Source organism: Lactuca serriola, chromosome 1, assembly GCF_051521515.1.
Source record: "Lactuca serriola cultivar US96UC23 chromosome 1, Lser_US96UC23_V15, whole genome shotgun sequence".
NCBI classification, from domain to species: Eukaryota; Viridiplantae; Streptophyta; class Magnoliopsida; order Asterales; family Asteraceae; genus Lactuca; species Lactuca serriola.
In genome coordinates, this window is record NC_136408.1 from 222,855,528 (window position 1) to 222,867,150 (window position 11,623).

An 11,623-nucleotide genomic window follows, 5' to 3' on the forward strand; every position below is an offset into this window, starting at 1 on the left:
ATAGGAAGAATATCGAAATCTGAGTTATAATGAAGAAGTTATGACCTGTCGAAGTTTCGCGACAGAACCGGCATGATGCTATGTGACATAAAAAGTGAGTTTACGATAAAGTTCTTTTTAGCCTTAGCGATCTAAATGAAAGTTACAACACACATTAAACCGAGAACGTTTATAAAAGAATGTCCAAATCTAACTTCATATGAGGATGTTATGAATTTTCTATGATTTGGCATAAGAAGTATGCAACCCGGAATTTGAATTATAGATCTAGCGTTTTTTCACCGAAACAACCTAAACGAGAATCGTAGATCTCGTCGATAGCAGTTTAACGGTAAAAAGCCAGACCAAAACAGACGTCGGATGAAGAAGCTATGAATTTTTAACGGGCTTTTCCTGTCCCGACCTGTTAAAATATAACTTTAAAAATAAAGTCAGAATTAGGCAACAGAGTTTAAAAGAAACTTGTAGAGTATAATTTCACCTACCTGTGGACATAAAGAACGTCAAAAACGGTGCCAGTATGCGAAAGATATTAATTTTTGAAGTTTCAGGAACAAACTTCGAGGTTGGAAGAACGCCCAACATACCAAGGGGTACGCTTAGCGTACTGTTGTACGCCCAGCGTACAAGGTCTGTACACCCAACGTACTTATATGTACACGGTCCGTAATTGGCCACGTAGCCCTATTCCTTCACATGGTGCACACGTATTCGTAGCTATGATGCGTCCGAGGTGATCTGTTCCTAAGCCCAACGTACTCGGTGTACGCTCAGCGTAATGGCTTGCAAGGCAGTACGCCTCGCATACCAGGAAGTTACGCCCAGTGTAATACCAAGCTACTTCCACAATAAATTGAATGTGAGGCATTCCAAATTTTGTTTATAAATGTTACTTCTTTCCACCTTTTACTTTCTTGTAAGTTGCAATGAATACCCCAAGCCTAGAATACCTTCCTAGCATCATAAGAAAGCCCCGGAGAGCCTGATGTCTTCAAGAAAAAGAGTTTTTCGAGTTGAAACTCTTCCCGCGTAAGGCCCGGTTTTTGAGGAAACATCCCGATTTCATTAAAAAAGATTGTTTTAAGGGACAAAGCGATGTCCAATTGCCATCTTATCATGTGAGTGTATATTCACTTTCATCTTACACATAGATATGAAGTATTTTCTATAAAATACATGCGATGTGTATATATATTGTTTATTTATTTGAGATTGGTGTTGAATGAACCTTTTATACATGTTTTAAACTGTATATGTATTTTTATCTACAAATATGTTGGGTAAAACATGTGTAGATGAAATAGTTGATGTGTGATAAAATGATGAGAGGACTCGATGTTTTTGTTGTTGTTCCAGTCATCTAGCAGAGTATAGATGACGACCACAGATTATTCTAGGCAGTCTAGTGGAACGTTGGTAGGCTCGCAACCTGTAGGTGTTTGTGAACGATGTGTTCACCGATGTACTCTATCGCCCTCACGGTTGCCTTACGGACACATATGGCTGAGGAATCCCCTTAGAAGTATTGTCTATCCCGATGATGATCATTAGGCTAGGTCCCTTGTGATAGGTGTTTAGGGACATAAAGTGAGGATAACAAAAACGGATAATCAGGTTTATTGTTGGTTGATGAAATCAATAAATTTATTGTTGATTTATGAAATTAATAAATTTATTGTTGGTTGATGAAATTAATAATCTTATTTATTGCGGGTTGACAACCATATATACTCACCAAGCTCCCAAGCCTGACCCACTCAGCCTTCTATATTATAGGTAGTGGAACCAGAGCATAGTTGGATGATGACGAGGGATTTTGGATTATAGGCCAATACATGTAAATAACTGTTATAAGGCCTATATTATACTGTTTATGTTTTTGGTCTGTATTGATGTGGACATCCCGAGTTTTGTAATGAAATGAAAAATACATTTCTTTAAGAAATGATTTGATAAATTTTTTTATAGTATCTTGTTTTGGGCACAAATTCCACACTACTTTTATTTAAAATATTATTCTGATTTTATTTTAAAAGCATAAACGAAATCAGTCTTTTCCGGCCGTAAAAATTGGGATGTCACAATTCATCTTGTTCTTCTTCTCCATTCTATCTTGCATCATCCACTTGATTAAGATTCCGCACCTTCAAGTGGATTGGATTGATACATCAAAGCGATTTGGGGACTTACACATGGAATTAAGTATTCATCCAACAAGGATGATGACTCCCATACTACAGTATAAAAGAAAAGAGATTAGCGAGCTATGAAGTTGTTTGCTGTAGAGATCTTTCAAAAATATAGGGTTGACATCATGATTGATGAAACTCTTATCCAATATTTAGTCGATACCATTCACAAATTTTTGGATGAAGACAATGTCCCATATTCCATATATGCAACTTACACATCTAAAGACAATTACTCAGACATATCGCTCTCTCCCAATGACACATTCTTACATGTTTGTGAGGAATTTGATCTTAAGCTCCTTAATAATATAAATAGTTAAAAAAATACATATTTCACATATTAATAATGTATTAAGTAAATAATATATTGAAAAACATAAAATAAAGTCAAAAAAGGGTATAATTTGATGTCTTCTCTAACAAAGAGAGGGTGAAAATATGTAAATCTACACATGATACTACACGTACTTCGAGGTAAATTATGACATTCATATATTTCAAGATTTTCATTCGTCAGATCATAACATACGTGTTCGATGCTCATTACATAGAAGAAACGTTTTTTTTCTCATGTGGATTGATTTAACAGCTTCTTAATTATTAAAATATTATTAATTAAATATATTTAATGATCTGAAATACTAACTTGTTATCATTATATATATATATATATATATATATATATATATATATATATATATATATATATATATATATATATATATATATATAATATCAATGGAGAACTAAATTAAGGGAGAAAACAAATAAAATCTTTATGTACAATAAATTTAGATACAAAATTTCATACGTGTATGTACATATATATAACTAAGAGAAATGCAAAAAAAATGAAAAAAAAAAAGTTTATATATCAGTGTACGTATGCATTTGTTTAAAAAAAGTGTATATACACACAAAAAAATACATATGAATATGCATTAAAAATGCATTGTTTTGAAAAAAAAATTACTTTTTTAACTCTTAGTTTTGACATATAATATATATTCTCACTTATTTGAAAAACAAAATTAATTATTTCTTTTTTTTGTTTTTATTAGTAAAAATATTTCTTACATTTCAAAATTAATATTTAAAAAAAATTATAAAATGCGTTTTTAATGCATATTTTTTTGTGTATATGCATATTTTTAAAAACACATGTGCATATACATATACATATTTTTTAAAAACATTATTATATCCTCTATATGCATATATATATATATATATATATATATATATATATATATATATATATATATATATATACACGAATAAATATATGTACATGCATATGAATAAGTATATATATATATATGCATATGCATAAGAATAAGTATATGTGAAAGGCAATTAAAAACATATGATTATTATGTATATACATATGTATAAGAAGAAGTATATAGCATATGTATATTCTTAAGTGTATATATATATATATATATATATATATATATATATATATATATATATATATATATATATATATATATATATATATATATATATGTGCATAAGAATAGGTATATGTATAAGTAGGGTTGTTAATCGGGTTGGGTTAGTCGGGTTTTCACAAAAAATAATTTAACCCGACACCCGACCCTATTAAGGTATGGGTTGGTCGGGTTCGGGTTAATAGGGTCGGGTTAGCCGGGTTAGTCGGGTTAATACACTAAACACTTAATTTAAAGATAATATATATGGTTTTTTCAAGAGTGCAATCTGATATAAACTCAAACCATTTTTGTACTTTTTTCTTAACATCAAGAATGCATACAAATTGAAATAAATTAAAAATAAAAGATCATGGATCTCATGGTTATTACAACATATGAGAAAGCATGCATACAACAATAGCTAAAATAGTTCTTCCATTATAAATATTAAATAGATGAACTTTCAATATCTAGTTGACGATCAACACCATGTAGTTTATTCATATTTATAGTTAGTTTAAAGTAGAAATAACTATCAAAAAATCTTTACTTTCTTAGGCGCTCTAGTACTTTTGAGATTTTATATCTTTTTGGACTTCAACTTCGTCAATGGGAGTTACTTGACCCTCGTATGCTTCTAGAGTAACAAAAATTTACATTTTCAAAGGGTTTGTAGTCTTTTGTACTGTTCAAGTAGAGAACGGTGGAATGTGTAAAGGTTGTGAATTCCTAACCGGGTTATTCGGGTTGACCCGAAACCCGATTTTTTTTGTAAAAATCAACCTTAAACCCGACCCTACAAATCGGGTTTATCGGGTTTCGGGTCAACCCGAATAACCCGATTTGGAATTCTAACCCTATTGAACCCGACCCTAATTACCTTATTCGAGTTAGGGTCGGGTCGGATTAATCGGGTTCGGGTTTTTTTGACACCCCTATGTATAAGGTAATTAAATATATATGATTATATGATTTTTTTATATGTAGATGCATAACGTGACATATGCATAGAATATATATATATATATATATATATATATATATATATATATATATATATATATATATATAAATCCATGTTTTGAAAACCGGACCGGACCTGCCGGTTCGACCGGTTCAACCGGGAACCGGTCCCGGATCCGGTTTTTAAAGGCCAAAAAACCGGTAATCGTTTGAACCAGTGAAAACCGGTAAAAACCGGTCCAGTTGAACCGGTAAAACCGGTCAAAACCGGAAATTTTAAAAAATATTTATTTTTTTCATTTTTTGTATTTTTTATATAATTAAATATAATTATGACATCATCCAGATTTTCCGGTTTTTGAGACCGGTCCGATCGGTTGGACCACCTGAACCATCGAACCAGTAAGACGACCGGTTCGGTCTCCGGTCCGGTTTTCAAAACCTTGATATAAATATAAGTATATGCATAAGGTGATTAAATACATATGGATATCCATTTGAATTGTATATGTTTAAGGCAACCAAATATTACTTTCTACCAATTTAGTTACTAATAATTGTACAAAATATTAGTTTTTTTTGGCTAAATTATACTCCCTCCGTCTCAAAATTATAGTAAATCTTTCCTTTTTCGTTTGTCCCAAAATAATAGTCAATTTTTAAAAATAAATAACATTTTTACCAAAATACCCCCTTCATTATTCTTTAACCAACTAAGAATTTAATGGAACATTAAATGCAAAGTAAGGTCAAAACTGTCATTTTATTATATAAAATCAATGATAATTAATACTTTTCTTAATCTATGTGTTTTTTGCCTGTGAACAACAATATTGGGACGGAAGGAGTATTTAAAACAATGAAAAAAAAATATAATTATTTTATTTTGTCCCATTTTTTCTTCAAAGAAGAAACAAATTTTGTACATCGAGATGCACAACATTTACCCATAGAACACATAAAAAAACAACCTTAAATGAACTTACATGATGCTCAAAAAGGGATCTGTTATTATTACCCTGTTATTATTACCCCCGTTTTTATCTTCCTACCCTTTTAATTATTACTAACTAGGAAAAGGACCCATGCTTCGCATGGGTCAGAAATGCTTTTCCAAAATCATTAGATATTTAGATTAGATCGGAGTGGAAAATTTTCGCCGTGTAGTCATGAGATTCAATTTGCATGGTTTCGGATATTATTTATACCGCCATAAACTTTACATAGTTTTTTTGATAACTAAAAGACAAAGAAGAAATAAAGCATGGGTCTGGTACATGTGGATTAAAGTATAATCCAACAAACTTGTGGCATATCCTAACTATGTCAGCAAACTTTCCTCACATTTCTACTTAGGAAATATCTTGTTTTTCTTTCCTTAATCTTTCAGCAAATATCACCATTTTGTGGGTGAAGCTAGGTAAAAGTAGATAAATAAAAAATAAGAGTTCTATAAACAAAAACATACATTTCACTTTCATGGTTAAAAAGGAAGATTTTCGCCTGTCCATGGGTCGGGAAAATGTTTACTTTGGTAGGTGGAGATGCAATAAACTTTAGTCGATAACACAGGGCAACAATGTAATTTCGACATTGTTACTATTCTTTTGAGTAGGCTTAACAACAGTCCTTTGATATATGAACCATCATGGTCCTAAACAATATAAATTACATCATATAAGCGAAAGCACAATGACATTTGAATCCCAATAAATAGCATTGTATTTTCATCTATTTGCGTGTGAGAGCATTCTACTTTCCTTTCTTTCAATTATAACATTGAATGACATGGGTATAATTGATATAATTTTAAAGAATGCTACACAAACGACTCGATAGAAGTAGATTGATATTTCTTGTATTCTTAACCTATGTTGTGTAGAGAATTTGGAAAAAAAAATGCTTTTACTCGAAAGTTCAATGGCATTTTTTGGTTTTAAATTTGAAAGCTTTAGGTTTTCCAGTTATGCCCCTATTAAAAAAATTTACGTATTCGAATATAGCCCTCACTCCACCAATGACGACAATGGTCTATTAGAATCATATGTAAAGGCGATTACTCACAAAGTTCATTAATTTATAGGAAAATTTCCATAGTGATTACAGAGAAATGGTTTACCTAGTGCACATCAGATTTGTAGGTGGAAGAAAATAAAAACGAAAAATGAAATATAACTAAAGAATTAGGATGACAAATAATTACATACATTCACCTTCTTCGCTTTTTTTTTTCTTTTTCTCAGCTACATCAACCTAATATGAGAGATGGTTGCACTTCATCCATCTGAAGACAAAATGAAACGTTGTGCAACTTGGTAAAACCGTAAACATAGATTTAAATGAATAACCGATTACAAACAAAAAACTTCTGAAATACCCAATTCAAGAATCAATGATAAGTTACCATTTATGATCTGGGAACAATTCGAATAAGAATAAGATTCTGTAGAAATTGGTACTATAAGTCTCCATAACTTCTGAAAGGAAGAGAAACGGAGGCAAAGAGAGGCCGTGAAGCGAAAAGGCACAAGTCAATTTTTCCAAAAAGTAAAAAACACGTGGCAAAATTCAGAAGCTGAAGAGATCATTGTTCACCAATTCATTGAGATTTAATATATATCGTAAATATTATAGTCATACAATTAAAAAACAATTATGACATTTTATTCTATTTATAACATATAAAATCATTACAAAATGTAGAAAGTGAATTATCAAGAATTCAAATTCATGTATGGATTATGCTGAATCTAATGTATATCAACAAAATTAGCAACATTAGATGAAGTAGGAGTAAGGGTAATTAAGTCATTTTATCCCAAAATGTTTAGTAATAAGAAAAAAACAAAGTACAATGCTACAATCAAATATATTCTTCAAAGTACTACATTGTCTTCATAAGAAAAAGAAACTAAAAATACAATGTTATAATAGAAAAAAAAAAATTAGTAGGATGCCAGAATACATGAACTGAAGTTAATAGTATGTTGCTATTTTTCTGCATGTATCCTTTGTTTTATTGATAAAAAAAAAAGTGAAGTGAAGACTGAAGTTTAGAGACAAACCTCAATTTGTCTTTCAAGTTTGTTGAGGAAGCAATTTCTTTCAATTTAATCAATAGCCTGTGGGTTTAAATCATTTGCATACACACATGCTTAACCTTTTTAGCTGCCTATATAGGCAAAGAACCAACCTCAGCAAAAACATCACCTGTTTCAGATTCCATAGTCTCACTTTTTAAATAAATACATGGGGAGATGATCGAAGATGAATGAAAATGAAGTTGACTAACCTTGTACCTAACAATCTTCATCACCATTTTCTTGAACAAATTAGGTGGACCACCTATGTTGCTGATAACGAAAGACTCTACATGTACTCCGAAGTTGGCTTTTCAACTACAAAAACCATTGATCATCATAAAAATTGAAGTTTTTTTTGTAATTTCATATTGACGAAAATTTTGATATTTGTTGAAGATCGCCAAGATACAGAAATTTTGATCCTTTAAGACCTGCTACAACAGCAAGATTCATGTCCTCCACCGTCGTCCCATCCTTCCACCCTCCAGCTTCACTAATGGCAGCAATCCGCCACCGGATCCTATATATTAAATAATTAATTACCATCTTAACCCTTTATTATTTTTATTGAAAAATAAATAATAAAAATGTGTGAATTTTTTTTTTTTTTTTATTACCGTTGAACCCGAAAAATACATGAGTAACTGATCCTATTTCTTGCTCCATTATGAAATGGTAATCTATTGACATCTCTTGCATCCTTTTCAAAAACCATTCATCAGAGTTGACTGCAAGCAACCTCATCGCGTGTTAAATAAGTTACTGAGTATTTTATTCAAACATAAGTGAAGAATGTTATTGCAAATGGGTACAGCTCAAACCAATGCTACTCGAGTAGAAGTGTTGATAGCTTTACTATTCAAACTCGCAGTGAGCGCAGTGAAAAGAAAGTCAGGTTCTTCACATCCATCAAGCTTGTCTGTAGCAGTGAGCATGAGGATTTTTTTTTTGGAAAAAGTCCTGAATCAGCAGTAGGCAACTTCTTTACATTTTTGATATCAAAGATGGCAGATTCAGGTGAAATTAGGTTGAATGAGTTGACAGCTGAGGTAAGGAAAGGTAAAATGGAACTGGAAGGGATAAGAGATGAGCAATAAATAGTTAAAAAGTTGCTAAACACATTCTCAGCCTTACAAGATGATATTTACTATAGTTCAAACGCATGTTGGCTTCCATTTTATGTATTTGGGGTGGGGACCGGGAAATTAAAGCCAATAGAAGTAACAATACGAATTCCAGATGTGGAGAAGCCTCTTATTCTGATGGATACCCCATCTGGAGATGGTATTACAACACTTGTGCATCTACAGGCAGAAGAAATAGCCATTCTTCAAAAAGATGAAGACTTTCTTACTTATGTCGAAAACATTTATCATGCAAAAATAATATTGTGTTAGAATATTACATTTTGTATAAGTTCAATGTTGTGTAAAATGTTTGATATCATTTTCGTCTCCCTTTAGCTATTTTTATTTTCTAAGCTAATGAAAACTGCATACGATTTTTTTTTGGACAGAGTAATGTTGACACTTCACAGTTCTGTGTTGTCAACCCATACAATTTGTCGGCCAAATTAAGAAAAAGATAATTTGTAGACATCTATAAATAATAATGTCATCAATATTGGTCAATAGAACCCAAAATAGATTTATAAGATGGTTCAATATGTATTCAGAACCATGGAATTGATTTCTGATTAAAAAACGAAATAAGAATGAAAATTTCTTAGTAAATTGTCATGTGGAATATGAAGCGTGCTAGGGTTCTTTAACCCCTACACCTCTAATTTTTAATAGAATTTAGGGTTAACTGATAAGAAATGAGAATTTCGAGAATGACCAAACCCAGAAGGTTCATAAAAAAGAAAAAGAGTAAAAGCTTGATTTTTCATACCTGATGAATATAGCGTTGGAGACGTGAAGTTATAAAGTTGGATGGCATTTCAAAATGGCTTAAAGATTCGTCAGAATGGTTTACTGTTCGACTACCCTCAGTCTTAGTTCGTCTTTCCCCTTCCCTCTCAATTTCTGGTAACAGTGAGTCGCCAACGAAGCAAATCCAAATCGTGTGTGAGGATTAGGGCATAAAATCAAACCTAAGGACCAGAATCTGAGGAGTCGCAATGCCAGATCGAAATAGAGTGAGGATTAGGGCACGAAATGAAGTTGGGGTTCAGGGATAGCAGTAAGCATCCAAATTGGTGAGAGGCGGTGCCTTATGGTTCGAGAGCGACAGAGATTTGTGAAGCAGATGACGAAATTTTGGAAAATAATTACTTTCATTCATACGTAACAAAGAGGTATTCCTTCAACTGACTTACGGCTCGAAACAGTGTCGGAGGTGGGTGGCTAAAGAACGGCGGTCGGCTTTAAAAAGCAAGACAACTCCAAAGAAAAACGAACACATTCCCCAACAGCCGATAGAACATAAATGAAATGGTGGCGGAGGTGGGTGATTGCAAAGAAAAACGAACACATTCCCCAATAATCGATAGAACATAAATGAAATGGTGGCGGAGGTGGGTGATTGCAAAGAAAAACGAACACATTCCCCAATAATCGATAGAACATAAATGAAATGGTGGCGGAGGTGGGTGATTGCAAAGAAAAACGAACACATTCCCCAATAATCGATAGAACATAAATGAAATGGTGGCGGAGGTGGGTGATTGCAAAGAAAAACGAACACATTCCCCAATAATCGATAGAACATAAATGAAATGGTGGCGGAGGTGGGTGATTGCAAAGAAAAACGAACACATTCCCCAATAATCGATAGAACATAAATGAAATGGTGGCGGAGGTGGGTGATTGCAAAGAAAAACGAACACATTCCCCAATAATCGATAGAACATAAATGAAATGGTGGCGGAGGTGGGTGATTGGAACGTAAAGGCGGTGGAATTTCATCCAAAGCTTCCAGAGGTATTTGAGTCGGTGATGAACCGCCTCACACACGAAAGCGGACATTGACCCGGTCAATGAGCGAAATTCGACGATTTATTAAACTTATGTGGCAAGATTACAAAACAAATAAAATAAAAGGGCCAATTTTTATAAAAATGTAAAAATATGTGGCAAAAGTTAGAAGTTAAAAACATCACTATTAAAACATGTCATGCGCTTTAATATATATATAATTAGGTACAGGTTTTACACTTTTAATTTTTATAACAATTTTTTCAGTGTATTAACCAATAAACATAAAATATCTTTTTTAACATGAAAGAATGTGTCCAGTGCATGTAATGTTTTAATCACATTTCTGACAAGTTTTGAAATTGTTTTAATCACATTTTCAACAACAAACCCACGTTCGACCACCAACCACTGTCGTCAGCCACTACCACTACTGTCGGTGTCTACCAGAAAGATCAGGAGAGAGACTAATAGAGAGAGAGAGAGATGTCGCCATTCTCTAACGCCTCACCACCTATTTCACCGAAGAAGAATGTGAAGGACTACACTTCCAGTATGAGAGAGAAAGTTAGGAACTTCGAAATGGCGAGCACGCAAGTGATGATCTTGCCATAGAAGTACACTATGTTCTAAGTACTGAAAAGCTCTACCCTTCCGAGAGCTTTGGACCATCCGAGATCCTTTACAGAGATTTGTCCAACCCTCATCAGACCACTACTACTTTCGGAAATTCCACAAGTTTCACCACAGATCGATCCACTCCTTAGACTTGATAAGTGTTTGCCCGACGTCACCCTTCGTATCCCACTCATCTTGATAGAAACCATTGAGAACCCTAACTTCGTAGACATACTTGTAGGAAATCGCTAACTGCACAAGATAGAATCCGCATCCCATAGATGAAGGTTTGTTGGAATGACAAACACTGGCCAGAGTTGACTTGGGAGTGCGAGGACAAACCGAATAGGAAGTACCCTCCTGCCTCTACTCGGTCATTCATACCTGCTCCCTTGCCTAAACCTGAATTT

General features: G+C 33.1%; 1 long non-coding RNA gene across 10 annotated transcripts; it reads right to left on the minus strand.

Annotated features, from left to right (window-relative positions):
• Positions 1–5,852: 5,852 nt before the first annotated feature.
• LOC145049637 (uncharacterized) lies at positions 5,853–10,461 on the minus strand. Of its 10 annotated transcripts, none has more exons than XR_013683309.1 (6): positions 9,571–10,461; positions 8,295–8,981; positions 7,887–8,197; positions 7,660–7,804; positions 6,802–7,071; positions 5,853–6,248 (listed from the first exon to the last, which is right to left on the minus strand). It is a non-coding gene; the product is annotated as an uncharacterized LOC145049637 (long non-coding RNA). The 10 variants fall into 10 exon arrangements; XR_013683304.1 differs by having other exon boundaries at positions 5,857–6,248; positions 6,802–6,878; positions 9,571–10,445; XR_013683308.1 differs by lacking the exon at positions 5,853–6,248 and having other exon boundaries at positions 6,651–6,878; positions 6,999–7,071; positions 9,571–10,448.
• Positions 10,462–11,623: the final 1,162 nt, after the last annotated feature.